The sequence below is a fragment of the Rhinopithecus bieti genome, unplaced genomic scaffold, assembly GCF_001698545.2.
Source record: "Rhinopithecus bieti isolate Rb0 unplaced genomic scaffold, ASM169854v2 scaffold_25987, whole genome shotgun sequence".
NCBI lineage: Eukaryota > Metazoa > Chordata > Mammalia > Primates > Cercopithecidae > Rhinopithecus > Rhinopithecus bieti.
In genome coordinates this window covers 1,176,988-1,192,441 of record NW_016812078.1, presented here as the reverse complement: position 1 = coordinate 1,192,441, position 15,454 = coordinate 1,176,988, and the positions used below count along the sequence as shown (strand labels likewise).

Below are 15,454 nucleotides of genomic sequence, written 5' to 3'. Positions count from 1 at the left end.
TTACATTTAAAAAATCAAATCAGGTCATTTGGGACCAGCAGCTGGACACTCTTCAATGACTGGGGGCGGGGTGGGATCCCGGAACACGTCCCTATCATCCCCCTCAAGGAAATGAGTCTCTTCTGAGCTCGGAGGAAAGCACCTGGCTGGATGGGTCCAGACATACCTTGCGAGCTGGGTCCACTCACTAGATCGGCGCATGCACCTGTTAGGTAGAGGCGCGGGGTTCGGTGCTCACTTCTGCCTTTGCGGCTGTCACTCTTCAGTCGGGCACTGACAGCGGCAGCAGCGGCAACTGCAGCTCGGCGGGCAGCCCTGGCTCCTGCAGGTCCGTCCCTCCAGTCTCTGAAGCGCCTCTCACTCCGGGTTCGCAGCTCTAGGCGGGCGCGCAGCTGTTCTCCGCTCGCATTGGACCACAGGGAGCAGATGTTACCCGGTTGCTAGGAGCGTTGCTAGGAGGCGATGACGCCCCTCCACAGCTCGGGAGCAACTTTCCTGTAGGTCGAGTGCGCTGGCGGGGGCTGCTGGGAGCAAGGTTGAGAGCTGGAACGCCGAGGGGCGGCGAACAAAGAGCCCCGACAGAGGGGTCCCGACTGCGCTCGCTTAAGTTGGGGCCGGCGGAGTGGACTGGGAGGTTGGGGCGGGGCGAGAGCCACGGGCCCGGGTGGGTGAGCGGCCCCGCGCCTCCACCGGCAGGTCACTCGCTGCAGGCCTTGGCTCGATGTCCCCTACGGAGGTTGGGTTTGGGGAGAGGGGTGGGGCGGCACTTTCATCGACTGAGGAAGCAGCAGGGTTTGGCTCAGTGTTGTTGTTGCTGCTGCTGCTGCTGCTGCTGCTGCTGTTGTTGTTGTTGTTGTTGTTGTTGTTGTTGTTGTTGTTGTTTTAGACCCCGATGCTTCCTCTGGGATACTCTTCGCCTTGGAGCAGGGCGCTGAGAAGGGAGAACCGGATGAGTTCGTGGGTGTGACTAGGGGTGAGGCGTTTGGGGATGAGCAGTACGGGATCTTCTGCCTTCCGGGACTCTCCTCCCTAGTATGTTCGTGTTTGTGTCTGCAGGTTTGAGCACTTCATAGATTCTGAGGAGGGATATATTAACTAATCCATAAAAATCAGCCCAGAGTCTCATTCCTTTTGGCGTTGTCTTTGGCTGCCTACTGGCCGGGTGCCTCAGATTAAGTAAAAAAAATGTTCTTGTGGTCTAAAACACGTCCTTCACACAATTAGAAAGTCTTCATTTTGGTCCAACAGCTAATTAAAACCTCAGGCCAACATGTAAACTTCTTTAAAATGAAAATGCAGAAGAGCAAAGGTATTTCTCACAAAGGAGACTAGAGGTGTGCTTGTTTTAGCACTTTAGTATACTTTAGTGTACATGTACACTTTAGTATAAATTTACCCAATTGGTTGCATCATTTTTCATATCTCAATCAAGCTGTGTTTTTATGTTTTACATTGCTTTTGTTGTTGTTGTTAAATAGGGCTGTTTTCTTGGGGATGGGGGATAATTAGAACATCAAAGCGGGCAATTTGGGTAGCCAGTAAGCCAAATTGAATAAGGGAAGATGAAAAATCTAGTAGAGAAATGTTGCCCAAAGCTATCTTCAGAGGGAGAATCGCACCAAAGAAGAGACACATCACTTCCCTGGTTCCCTGTAGAGTCATGTCAGGACCTGGAAGGAAGAGAACACTACTGGGAATTAATTAGAAAGAAAAGTTGCCGTCTTTGGAGCCAGGGCAGGGCTGCTGTGCAGTGTTACATTGATTCCTGTGGTGGCTGGCCATCTGTGAGGCTGAAGGGGCTACACCAGTGGCCCCACCACTCTCAGGTCCCCCTGCTTGCTCTCTCAGCACCTACTGAACACCTGCGGCAAAGCTAACAGTTTGTTAGCCCTAAGATTTAAAAAGCTGGCAACCTAAAATCGAACTGTCTGAAGAAGTAATCATAAGCCACAGTGGTTTGAAGATCTGATGATAAAGTTTCAGCTATCAGGTATGACAGCGGGCTTTGGGATGGGTACACTTCAAATCCAGGAGATGGTCTTAGCCAGAAGTACACCACTGCTACTTCCTTCTTAGTTGGAATAAGGGCAAGATGCAGCTGATATCTCAATCAGCCTTGTCTTCTCGTCCATTTCATCTCAAAACACTCTCCTCCTCGCTCTTTAAGGTCCAGTCACGCTGGACTTTTTTCAGTTTCCTTGAATATGGAAGGGTCTCACTTGCCTAAGGTATTTTGTACATGCTGTTTCTTCTTTCTTAATGTGCCTGCCTTTTACCTGGCTCACTCCTACTCAGCTTTCACGTCTCAGCTTAAATACCACTTCCTCATAGCAGCTTCTCCTGACAGCCTCCCACCGACTACATTAGCCCCTTAATTACGTTCCCAATTCACCCTACCAATCCTATTTCACAATATTCATCACACCAGATTTTAAGCTAGTGCACCTGGTTAACACTGTGTCCCCAGTGTCTAGCACACAGTGCCTGGTACATCAAAGGTAACCAAGAACACATGGGAATAGATGAATCCACCTACCTGGTTTGAGGTCCCTGTTTTCACCTCAGCTACGTAGCTATCAGTTCATGAACTTACACTAACCTTGAAGGCAGCCACTAGTTGCTGTCTTTACAGTTACTCAAGCACAAGAGGGGGGCTGGGGGAAAGTCTATTATACAGAAAATAGTTTTATTCCCTTAACGAGACATTGTGTTTACAAAGCGACTTTTTCCCCCCTTTTCAAAACATCTTATAAAGGTCACTACCTGCATTTTAATAGCATTGGGAAATACTCACCTAAAGTCATTTATATATTTTCCTAATTCTCGTCTTTCCATACCCTCTAAAGTGGTTGTGAGTCCTCTGAGATGAACTGTTTCATTTTTCCTTAAAATACTCCTCCACCTCAGGTAAAAGCAGCCTCCATAATCACATGCTATACCTCTAAGGAGAAAAAAATGTATTTAGGAGCAGCTAGCTAATTTGACCAGTATGGACGGTATGTCTAGTGTTATACTTTATCTGAATAGCCTAGGAAATCTTTTCTATTGTCAGTTTAACTCAACAAATAATTGCCAAATCCCCTCCTCCTCTGGGACTACCTCAAGATATAACAGATGTTGGAAGACACAAAAGAAAGGTCAAGGTAATCCAAGATCACAGGATTCCTTGACGGCATAACTGGAATTAGAAAACAGGTATGATTTTCATCTTGACTAGGTTATTTATGTCTGCAGATATAATTTGATAAATTCTGCAATTATCCTTGTAAGATTAGAATCTTTCATTAAACTATTTTGGATTTTAAAATACATATTAAAATTCCATAAAACCTACCTTAGAATTTATCCAACTTCTAATCTTCTCACCACCCAATCTTGTCCCTCCTTGGGATGACCATAGATATAATGCCAATCCTGTCTCCTACTTCTTATCTGTTTGCTGAAAAGAATCAGATGTTTTGTTATGTAGTGGAATGCACATTAAAATTTATCAGCACTGTGAAATGTCACCCAAGCTTCCCCTTGAGCCATATTTCTGAATCTTTCTGGAGCAACCCCAGGTAAACTATAAAGAGACGATGAAGCTTACAATACATATCATGTGATCTGACTTATTTGACTTATCAATAAAATGCTACACAGGATTTTTTAACTACTACAAAAGACAAAAAGAACCAAAGAACCAGAGTCATAGATGGCTATCTCAATTATTTTAACATTTCAGCACGGGTAAGCCTGTGTTGAAGCAGTGTCACAAGATAGCAATCATTTGCCAAGTTTAAGCTTTCCAGATGACATACTCTAAGATTCATATATGGAAAAATGTTTCCTCTGCATTATTCTTCCTTTGCTTATAGTTATATTTGCTTTAATGTTTCCAGTATGCCATCTATGTATCTACTAGTGCACATACACACGTAGAAATGGTCAACCTTGCTCAGCCTACCAGCTCAAAACTCATTGCCCTGTGGCTTTGGAAATGTGAACTCAAATGGTCTTTCTCTGCAACAATGCTCCTTCACAGTGTTGAAATGGTCTAAATCTAAGGTGACTATGGATGTACAAGTAGAAGTAGAACGCTTAATCAGCCGATAGAGTTCTAGTGCTGTCGTGGGTAAGAAAGAACTTAAGCAACCAATAAGTTTGCCATTGGCAAGCTTTTCATAAATAATCACCAGTACCACAATATTTCAAATACTTTTTTTTAAATGTAAGCATGCCAGATACTGACTTAACAAGAGTCTTACCGATACTGTTTCATTTTCTTGGGTATACAAATAAACTACAATTCCCAGCCTTCTTAAATATAGGTGGAGCCATTGGACTAGTTCTGGTCAATGGAGTTTGGGCAGAAGTGAAGAGTGGCACCTCTAAGCCTGTCGCCTAAAACACATCATTCGATCCTCATGTCTTTTCTTCCTCCCCCATTTGTATGGCAATACATTCCTTCAAAGTCCATAAGGACTCTGAATGACTAAATCACAAAAGAAGATTCAACCCCTGAGATACTGCTAGAAAGAAAGCTGATTGGCCAAAAACATCCCAGATTAGGGAGAAATAAACCTTTCTTGTGTGAATCAACTGACATTTTGGGTTATTACAACAGGTAACATTACCTCAACTAATACAGAATTTTAAAATTGTTTAAAAATTGTCACTGAATCATCTATAGAATTTTTTATCTAGCTTTTCTGTTTGGGGGATGTCAGCCATGTTTTGAGTGCTATGTAGGTGTCTGAATATAATAGCTCAGCTCCCTCTACTTCTAGCTTGTTGCATCTGAGCCTTGCAAACTTACGAGAACTGGGTATTCATAGAGGGGAAAGTGTTCTGGACAAGAGCTTCTCTAATGAGGAATTGCATACACTTTTCTACATGAACACCTACACTTTGCATTTTGCCTTCTCAGAATCCTCTTTAGATGCAATTTAATTAATTCAGGTGATCCTTACATTTATACAGGTCCTTACCTGATGTTCAAGCCAGCATTTGAACTGATATATGTTGATTTGTATATGTGTTCACCATAAAAGCCTACAGCACCCTGAAACCAAATGAACTGTATGGATCATACATGTAATGCTTATAGTTCTAAAATATATGTCTGCAGTTGGTATGGTTTTGAAGTTAATGGTTTTTGTATATACTAAAATAAGCAGTATCATCCAGGCCCATAAGATTTGCATGTTGATGCTGCAAAACTGTATCCTTTTTTAACATAAAAAATTTTCACACATGTACATATAAGCCATCTGCTAAAACTTTATTGATAAAACCAGTAGCAGCAGTTTTACAAAATTGGAATGATTTTCAGTTTTCATGAACTATCATGAATTCAGTTGCAGCAGACATTTTATACAAACTGGGGCTAATGCTTCTTCTATGTTTCTGTTTTAAACAAAAAGCAATTAGAATTTATCCTCATGCATTTAAATATCTAATACAGAAATAGTGTTTAGACTGCATAAAATATGCTTTCCAACATCACTGTGAGACTGAACATCTGCCTTAAGTATTATTTGCACAAGAAAAACAGTATAATTCTTCTAATCATGAATTTATTCCTTGTCACAGGTAAAGTTTTACATTTTCTAACATTTTCAAAGGGCGTTTCTAACAAAAAAGTATTGACATTCAAAATTTCACTGATTGGTCTTGTTTAAACACAATACATAATAGTGGATAGTAATACATTAAAACCATTATTATGAAATCTTAAAGACTACAAAAGGTAGAAAGGTATTCTAGTTTTTAACAATTAAAAAACTTCCACACCTTTTCCTATACACAAATTATCCACTGATAGAAGTAAATTTAGATATAGGATAGGTCATTACATTCTACAGCTGTTTGTTCTGGTAACAGCTAGTGATACATTCATGCTTCTTTAATAAGAGACACCATGAATCAATAAGTCATACTATGAGAAACACAAGGACACCCACATGGAATGTTCTGAAGATTGTCAGAAGTTTCTAAAATAAGGGTTCAATTCTTCTGAGGAGAAATTTTTTTTCTCTCTCTCTCTCGAACCTCTGGACCACAGAGGAATTCTCTACTGGAAAACTAGAGGAGGAACTATAATAGCATCCGGGTCTGAAAATCCCTGTGAAACACTGGGAGAGGACTGGGTGGCTTCTACCTTACAACTAACAAAACTGGCCTTGAACAATCAATTTGCCAAGAAATTCTTCTAGTGACTTAGAAATCTAGAGGAAGACCAGATTTTATACTAAACCATGTTATACTTAACTATCCACAAAAGTGAAATTTATAAAATTATTGACTGCCTTTGACAACCACCAAAATTCAGCACAGTCTAGTACATATCAATAATGTATTAAAGTAAGCACAGAATAGAAAAAGTATATGTTTACAAGGTTAATACATCTGCAGCATCCAGCTGTGAGTAGAATAGTAATACAAAGCACATTCCCTGCTAAGAACAGTGTACTCCATGTAGGGTAAAATCTCCTGAAAATCTCCTAAAATAGTTACATATGTTCAAAATGAATGAATCATTCACATTTACATTTTTTTCATGAAAGTTCTTCAAGGACACCCATCAAAAGTTGAGATATAAAGGAAAACCAATAAAATATTTTAGAACAACAGAGCTGCACACAGTATGCATATGGTGAAACATAAATGTGTGAATATGAACAACTGTTTCAGATGCCATATGAAGACCAAAAATATTGAGAAAGTCAGATTTATCTTGCACTGTGAACACAAATAAAATATTGCTATGAAATCTTGGATGTACCTTAAAAATGGTGTTTTAAATCTTTACTTTTTCTGGGAGACAATAACAGGGCGTTTATGAAGAAAATGATTATATGATGAGGAAAGTCACTTGGGAGGGGAGAGATGGGCCAGATTGATTCTTCAAAACAAAAATGATAAAGTAGATTGAAGGACCTTTTTTGGCAGGGGAAGAATTTTTCTAAGTACTGTATTCAAATCCACTTTGTAGGGGAGGAAAAGCTATTCCATGTAATACTTTGCCTGTATTCAAAGTCAGATTGTTCTAAAGAAAGGTCTGCATTCTACTCAAAGGTTGGTGAACTGGCTGAAAACGTGGATTTGCAATTTGTTATATGATCAGTGTTTGAACAAAACAATTAGAATCCAATTTTTCTAGCATCTCAGAGATAGAGCGGCTAAAGACCATTCAACTCTAACTTGTATTCAGACAAATTACTGACATTCTATGAATATGGCCCACTGATTGGCAGAGCTCTAAAAGTGTCAATTACTTTGATATATTGACGTAAAGAGTTGATATGACCTTCATATAGAAATAACAAACTATCCTACAGTCTTCAAAAACACTGCAAGTCTTCAAAAATTCAGCAAAATGTCTTTCCATCTATCATCTTGTCATACTTATGGCCATGATATATAGTGGAGTCTCAAAATTTTCATTATATTAATGAAGGAATGAATGAATCCTGTTCCTACAACCACCTGGTAAAAATAGGTAAAATGAGTATTATTATTCCCATCTGATAGATGCAACAATGAAGGCCTGAAGAAATTGTGACTTGATATTTTAGAGCTCATTAGTGGAAGATTTGATATGAGAACACAGGCCTCATCAACTTTAATCCAATATTCTTTACACAACTATACCTTTATCTCTGGAATAATGCCAGGTTCTGCAAGTTGCTATAGCTACAAAGCAAAGGGCAGTCAGAAGACATATAGTCTCAAAATGTTTCTCAGATACAAATCACTGGCCAGGACTCCCCCTTCACCCGGAGTGACTATCAGTGTTATCCTTCCAACACCCATCTACTTGTTCATGCAACCTATACATTAGCATGGGTTATCTTTTCATTCAGAATTCAGAGCTGCTGTGTGAGCCAGATGCTTACATACCATTTTTAATTGATTTGTACAATTAACTATGATGGGGCACAATCACAAAGTTTCCTTTCTCTTGGCAGGAGTGGTAAATGTAAAGTCATATAAACTAGCAACAGAAGGTGATTTTCTATCATGAATCAGTAATAACACAATTAGCACTTTTTATTGACAGATATTTAACTCATTGCTCAACAAAAGAAGACACTACAGAGTCACTAAATTTGGGATCACGTCTTCGTAACCTTCAGAACTTTTGATTTAGATTCCAATGGAGGGAAAAACTCGTAGATAGGGTAATATAAATTATGAAATTATTAGATTTTTTCATAAATCTCCTCCTCCAATGTAAAACAAGCTCAATATCATATAGGTGAAATTTATTCTAGACTGGAAGTTGCTACGTTTTATTTGACGGATCATATAAAATATATGAAGCCTTTCCTGAGAGCATGCACTTTAATAAAATTTGCCATAGCAACTGGAACTAGAAATAAAAGCAAATAGGTCATAAACGGTGATACAACCAGACAATGAAATATTATTCAGCACTTAAAATAAATGAACTATCAAGCCCTAAAAAGACATGAAAACTTACATGACCATCCCTAAGTGAAAAAAAAAAAAACAATCTGAAAAGGCTACATACTGTATGACATTCTGGAAAAGGCAAAACTATGGGGACGGTACACAGCCAGTGGATGCCAGGGCTTAGGTGGGAGGGAGGAATGAATAGGCAGAGCACAGAGGATTTTTAGGGCAGTGAAAATCTTCTGTATGATACTACAATGATGAACACACATCACTGTACATTGGTCAAAACCCATAAAATACACAACACCAAGAGTGAACCTTAATATGAACTATGCACTTTGGGTGATAATAATATGTCAATGAAGGTTAATCAGTTGTAACAAGCATACCACTGTGGTATTCAAAATGTTCACGGGGGAGAAGGTTGTGTTTGGAGTATATGAGAACTCTCTATATTTTATGATCAATTTTGCTGTGAACCTAAAACTCTAAAAAATAAAATTTATTAATTTCTTAAAAAGTAGATCTCAAAGACCAACTTTTGCCTGAAAATGTAGGTCAAATCTTATCCCAATACTGTAACAGAAAATATTGTAACAGAAACCTCTGTCATAATAAGGTACACAAATAACTAATTTCTTATTCACAAACTTAAAATCTATACTGAAATTAAGTTTTAAAATTCTGGAAAGGACTTTGTACTTCACAATAAAATTGAATTTGCGGCTGCATTTATATGGTGGCATAATAAAAGACCATATTATAATTTGGTAGAGTTGTGAATTAATAAAGATTATCATAACCCACAAGGAAATATGGCATAATTAGGAAGCTTTGGTCAAGGCATTGGCTATAAGGAACTTGACAAAGAAACACTCTCAAAAAAAGAAACATGGCCCTAGAATGCAACTATCTTAAAATAACTTACATGAAAATATCTTTTAATGTACATGTTCCTCACTTAATCAGAGTTTTTACCAGCCGGCTTCTGATATTTCTTCTTAAACATCAAGGTTTTTATTAAACAAGATATGTACATTTTTTATTATGGACTATCAACTGGGCAACACGAAAAACTTGCTTTCAGTAAGAATTTTTAGGCCACCAAAGATTTTGCATTAATTTGCATGGACTAAGACATGTCTAGTAGAATGATAACCAATCCATTGGAAAAACTCCTGCTTTAAAAATGGGTTGAGTCTAGGAAAAAAGTATTGGTCTATCTGCCAAAGTAGGGACACTCCCAATGTTGACCTTTACCTATTTCATAAGCATACCCCAAATGTATTCAGTTTTCAAGACTAGTTTTAGGCACAGAGAGGTAAGCAGGGCTCTTTGTTTAGGTTGTCACCTCTTTTTCTGGAGGCTACTGTTTCCAGTTCACTCTTTCAAACAGCAAAGGGTAGCAATGCCTTTGACTATGAAAACACAGAGCTTGTAAGAAATGTGTCAAGTTTGTACAGACCTAGCATTCCAGGGTCTCACTTACTGTCTTGCAAAGGGCATTCAGTATTTAATTATAAAAGTCAAAAATACTAACTATCCTATTTGATGCTATAACGCTTTTCACTGCTGGAATGGAATGATGCATTTCCTCCCCCAGATACAAAACATATCCATTTATATGGAATGGAAGCATAGACTGACAAACAAGTGTCTCTATTTCTTAATTAGAGACAGGGTAATAACTTTCACCTTCCCTAAATCCTCTGCCTTTCAAAGGGGGAAAGAGACAATTACAGAAAAATACATTAAGCCAAACATTCAAGCTTAATAAAATATCTTATTGTTTACCTAGATTACTTATCAGAATCTAGTTTTTATAAAGAATATTTAGAAACAAAAAAAAAAATTGTCAAACTGTTTTATCCAACTGCCATTCTCCAACCCCTAACCCTGAGTCTGGAACATTTACACTTAAAAAAGTCTTGGTTTTTGTGGGGTTTTTTTGAGACAGAGTCTCACTCTGCTACCCAGGCTGAATGCAGTGGCATGATCATGGCTCACTGCAGCCTCGAGCTCACAGGTTCAAGTGATCCTCCCACCTCCGCCTCCTGAGGAGCTGGGACTATAGGCGCACACTACCATACCCGGCACATTTTTGGTATTTTGTAGAGACAAGATCTCACTATGTTACCCAGGCTGGTCTAGAAATCCTGGACGCAAGCTGTTCTCCCACCTCGGCCTCCCGAAGTGCTGGGATTACAGGTGTAAACCACCATGCCCAACCTATAAAGTTCTCTTTGAATGAATAAATTTTGTGTAAAACAAACAAACAAAATCCCAGCAACTAGATACTTCCAGGGGGAAACGAAGTAAACAAAAATAATGCATAAATATGGCAATACAATGGGAAGTCAGCCTTTTCATCATCCTCAAAATAAAACTGGTAACACTGTCACTCGAAGCCATGAACTAAAAATTCCCACCGAGAAAGCTTAAGGCAGCATTAGTGAGCAATGGAAAGCAGTTCGCAATTTAGCAGCTTCATTCCAAGAAGGGCCTCAGAGCCCCATGACTGCCTATGAGCTTGTTCTATAAAGCCTCGAGCTGTTTCACAGGTTCCACAGTGGATATAAATAAGGTGATTATTGTGTGTGTGTCTAGGATACAGTTTTGTGACCCAAGGGAAACAAAAACAGTCAAAGCACCATAGGAGAGGAAACTCCCTCTGAGCCTGCAGGCATCCCCAAAGCCCAAACAAAACCCAAATAGGAACTCTTCAGAGAAAACTTTCTATGATGCAGAGAAAAATCAATGTGGAAAAAATGTCCAAAATGGAAGAAGATAGGCCTGGAGTGTTATCGTTGATTCTTTTTTTAACTTTACACCTGAATATTAGAAGGAACTTTATAAAGGGTATATTCCTGGGTGTCCTCTCATTCTTCTTTAGCAGAACCAAGACTTCAAGCACATTTTTCTATTTTAAAAAACTTCCAAAGATGATGATTCTCTGACACCCCCACCCCCACCAATTCCCCATATAATGCAACCAAGGCTCACTGCCAGTCCAAGGCTTCCTAGACGCTTGCCCCAATAAATTCAGCCAATGTTTCACCTTCCAATACTCACAAAAAGGAACTCTACTGTTTATGGCACATAGTTAGACTAACTTAACAATTGTATATTGGTAAGCATTATTGTATAATGATGACTAACTGCTTCAATGTGCACTCACAGCACTCCAAAGAGATTTAAGTTCTGTGCCAGCCCAAATAGCACAGGGCTAGACAATGAATAAATTTTGAAGTAATGAGAAACAACCTTCACACAATTCTCCAGACTTGATTAGGGGGATGCTCTGAAATCTATCCATGTGGTCAAGAAGAGAAAGTGTGCACCATCCCCCCGGTTAGAACTTCTGGATCATTGTTACTAGAAATCTCCACAGCCTTCTTACCTACCATCTAACTCCTTCACCTTCCCTACATGTTTAATTATTCCCTACTAAAGGCCCTAAGCTAAGTGATTCTCCAATGTCTTCATGTTTCTCCTTAGTTGGGATACCTAGGAATCAAAACAATGCTTTGGCAATTTGATTATATCAGGAGTGTAGCCTCGCACTTCCCCATCCCAGAATCATGTTTAGTTTAAAACCACAAGTAGCACATGACTGATTCATGGCACCTGGTTACACTAAACTTGAAGTGGTTTTCTCATGAAGACTTCTACAGATTAAATGTCAACAAAAATTTTTCTAAATTCTCCAGAAACTCTCCTTTTTACTCAAGGTTTGAATCACTTGAGAACAAGCCACTCTTAAAACTCATTTTAAAAAGTAGTATCAACTGAATTTCTTTCATTATGATCTCATAAGGGAAACAGTGATAATTTGTTCCGAATAGAGCATTCTAGTTGAACAGATAAGTTTTCAGAGCCATGTTATGAGAGTATTTTTAAATGTTTGCCTATCAGGATATAAAATGGATATGCAATGTAGGTTTCAAAGAAAGTGTTATCCATTTTTAAAAGTGTCAGTGTAGTATCACATCATTTATTTTACTTTTCCGGATCACAGTTGAAATATGCAGTCAAACTGCCATTGTCACCAACTCTTTTGATGAAGGCGACAAGGTGCCTTGTCCATTTATGAATAAGAGAGCTGGAGACAAGGAGAGGCCTTGTTTGTGATCGATCAAAAGGTACACACAAACCATCAAGGATGTGTACTCCCTCCAAACTAAGGGGATAAATGCAAAGACTTGATTCTACCACAGTTGGACTCTGTTAAGGCTCAATTTCCTCCACATACCAGGCTTATCTCTGATTAGGCTGTCCTGATGAAGCCTCCTTTATTTACAAATCCAGCCTGGCTTCATGAGCCTATCCTTTTTACAGTATCTGAAAGTCGGTTTTTGTTTTTCTCCAGTGTTACAATAACTTTTGCTAGAAAGAGAAGATACATCTTAAATATTTTCTTTTTCAAGCATGACTGTGAGGAGGAACTATGGAATGCTAACTACATGCCCAGCTCTACGTTAGGCACGTTACATCTGTGGTTTCACTGATACGTTTTCAGACACCTAATGAGGTAGGTAGTATTTCCATTTTCCAGTTGAAGAAACCAGGACACAGGCTTGCTAAGTAATTTTCTTAAGGCCCCACAGCAGAGTTTCATGTAAACCCAGGCTAGGATCACAGTTTGTGCCAACTTCACTGTGCTATGCCAATCTCATTGTCTTAGGACAGTTTCATTTCTCTCATCTTTAAATATTTTTCAGAATTCTCCAAGTTTTAGAAAAGTGATAGCTAGTTGATCAGATACGTCGTTTGGTTTATTAGTTTACTCTCCTTGCGTACTGCTCCCTGGAGGATTCAAAATGTATCCAGCACATTTATTTATTCTTTAATTCTTCCATTGGTGTGCTGTATGACCTTTTTATTTTGTTGTAAATGACTTTGCCCAGATGAATAATTTTTAAGATAAAAATACTTTTACCATTTCAGGATTATCCATCATTTGCTTGGTTCTTAGATCAAATACAATAGAATGTTCTTTAACCACAGTTTCCTCAAAAGTAAAAGGAGATACCACATGCATGTTCCGGTCCTGTTTCTTTATCAGTAAAGAATATACCTCTATCTGGTTTTATGACATTTACAAATAATTCTTTCCTACTCACTTTTCTGCTTTTAATATACTAAGTCCTCTGCTGCAAAAGGATAACCAGGTTTTTAGGAAACCCACAGTGATGTCCACACCGAATCATCAATTAAATCAAATTGGTGGCTATCAGAGGAGCACCTTTATTTAACCTAATGCTAGTTTCTACTTAAATAGTACTTCCTCTGGAAAGAAAAGAATTTTGGTTCTCAGATAAGATCATCTAAAGCACAGTGACTGCCCAAGAGGTAATGGTAACTTGTAAAATATTATGAAATCTACACATTGAAAAGGCAGAAGCTGTGTTTCAGGCTCACTGGCACCTAGGACTGTGGAGAATATTGACATTCAATGTCAGTTAATTTTCAGTGAAGGATGTCAGAATTAATAGTGCCTAAAGTGAATGACTGTGCAATGCCATACTCTTTTCCCTCTCACAAACATGGTGATGATTCTTTCCCTGATTTCATGCAGGTGGAATGCCGAGTATAATACATCCAAAGGCATTACAAATTCTTCTTATGTTAGGGAAGGCAAGACACCCCCACCTCCAACAGTTATGCGGCATCAGCAAAAACAGAGTCCAAAACAACTGTGCATCACACTGGGAGCCAGTGAAGGAGAGGGAACGGAGAGCAGGTGTTCGGCTGCCTGGTGAATGGTCCATTTAAAAATTCAACAATAGTCAGAGGGGAACAGGGAGTACAACAGCCACCACCGTAATTGGTGAAATCAGGATTTCTCAATTCAGTGTAAACTCACACCCTAAAAGAAGGCACACTATAAAGCAGATTTCCATCAACCCAGCACATCATTTACTCTTAACAATATTATTTTAAAAGCCTACTCTTCAGGCAAAATCACTGAAAGTCCTACTCAAGCAACAAAAACCAGTGCTGCTTCAATGTCAAATCTCCCTATGAGATATTAATCATTAGCCGGAAGAAATAGGCAAAAGCAGTTTTTTTTTTTCACTGCAGAACCAACTAATTATCTTTCATAACTCTTTTGAAAACCAAATGTAAAAGCTCAAGTGAAAAACATGTTAAATGCATTTGTGTCTAGACTATGCCAAGAAAATAAGGGAGTTTAAGTGCACAAAATCAAAAGATCTTACTAAACTAGAATTTCAAATCAAGGTAAAAAAATCAGTCACATATTGTTATATATCTTGTCTTCAGCATTTTAGATTTATACAATCAGCTGAGGGTGAATGTTGCTGTATATTCAAGATGTACATGCATCCTATTTGGTGAGTAGCACCAACATAGTAAAATTATAAAAATAAAAAATGCTTTTCAGGCATTCCCTCCCTTAAAATGCTGCACATTCCTGTAAACTGTATCATAAACAGACCATTGGAAGGCAGATCAAGCACACAAATATCTTCACTATACCAGCAGAAAACCTTCAAAATGGGTGGGTCTTGGGAACAGAAAATGAAGTATAGGTGATTATTGGGTACCATGAAACAAGGATGCAGCAGCAGGAAAATATGAGAAGGAAAAATTCAGGGCTGTCTGTACAATATATACAGATTTTTTTCAAATGTAAATTTTAAAATGAATGCTGCTATTATGTTACTGCATAAAGGAAAGCATAGCGAGGCTGTTCTACTTCCCTTTAAACACAGGGCATAAAGAGATGTGAAAAGCCAATTCTTTGTGCTGCTACTTAATCAATCGCACTCAGTTCTACTCAATGACTTAGCCACGCTGCAAAGACCACTCAGCAGTTAATGGATATAATGCTGGAAAAACACTCTGAGCTCTCCCAAAGAAAGGTAGGGTAAAAACCCAGAGGAGCATGGTTTTATTACATATTCCTAATAACTGAGGAGTCATATATATGAAACTCCCATGACCTGAAAAGTGATTAAGGTATTAATTTATTTGGCAAATTCTCATTCTTCCATATGAAATCATTTCATTCAAAGACAGAACCGTG

At 38.6% G+C, this 15,454-nt stretch overlaps 1 protein-coding gene across 1 annotated transcript in view; it reads right to left on the bottom strand.

Annotated features, from left to right (window-relative positions):
* Positions 1-15,454, bottom strand: part of SYT16 (synaptotagmin 16) — a 136,582-nt gene that overhangs the window by 15,980 nt on the left and 105,148 nt on the right. Inside the window, exons 7-9 of the mRNA XM_017895554.1 lie at positions 3,335-3,439; positions 2,795-2,941; positions 167-1,670 (exon numbers count right to left, since the gene is read on the bottom strand). The gene's annotated coding sequence lies outside the window, so the exon portion shown is untranslated. The remainder of the gene's footprint in view (positions 1-166; positions 1,671-2,794; positions 2,942-3,334; positions 3,440-15,454) is intronic.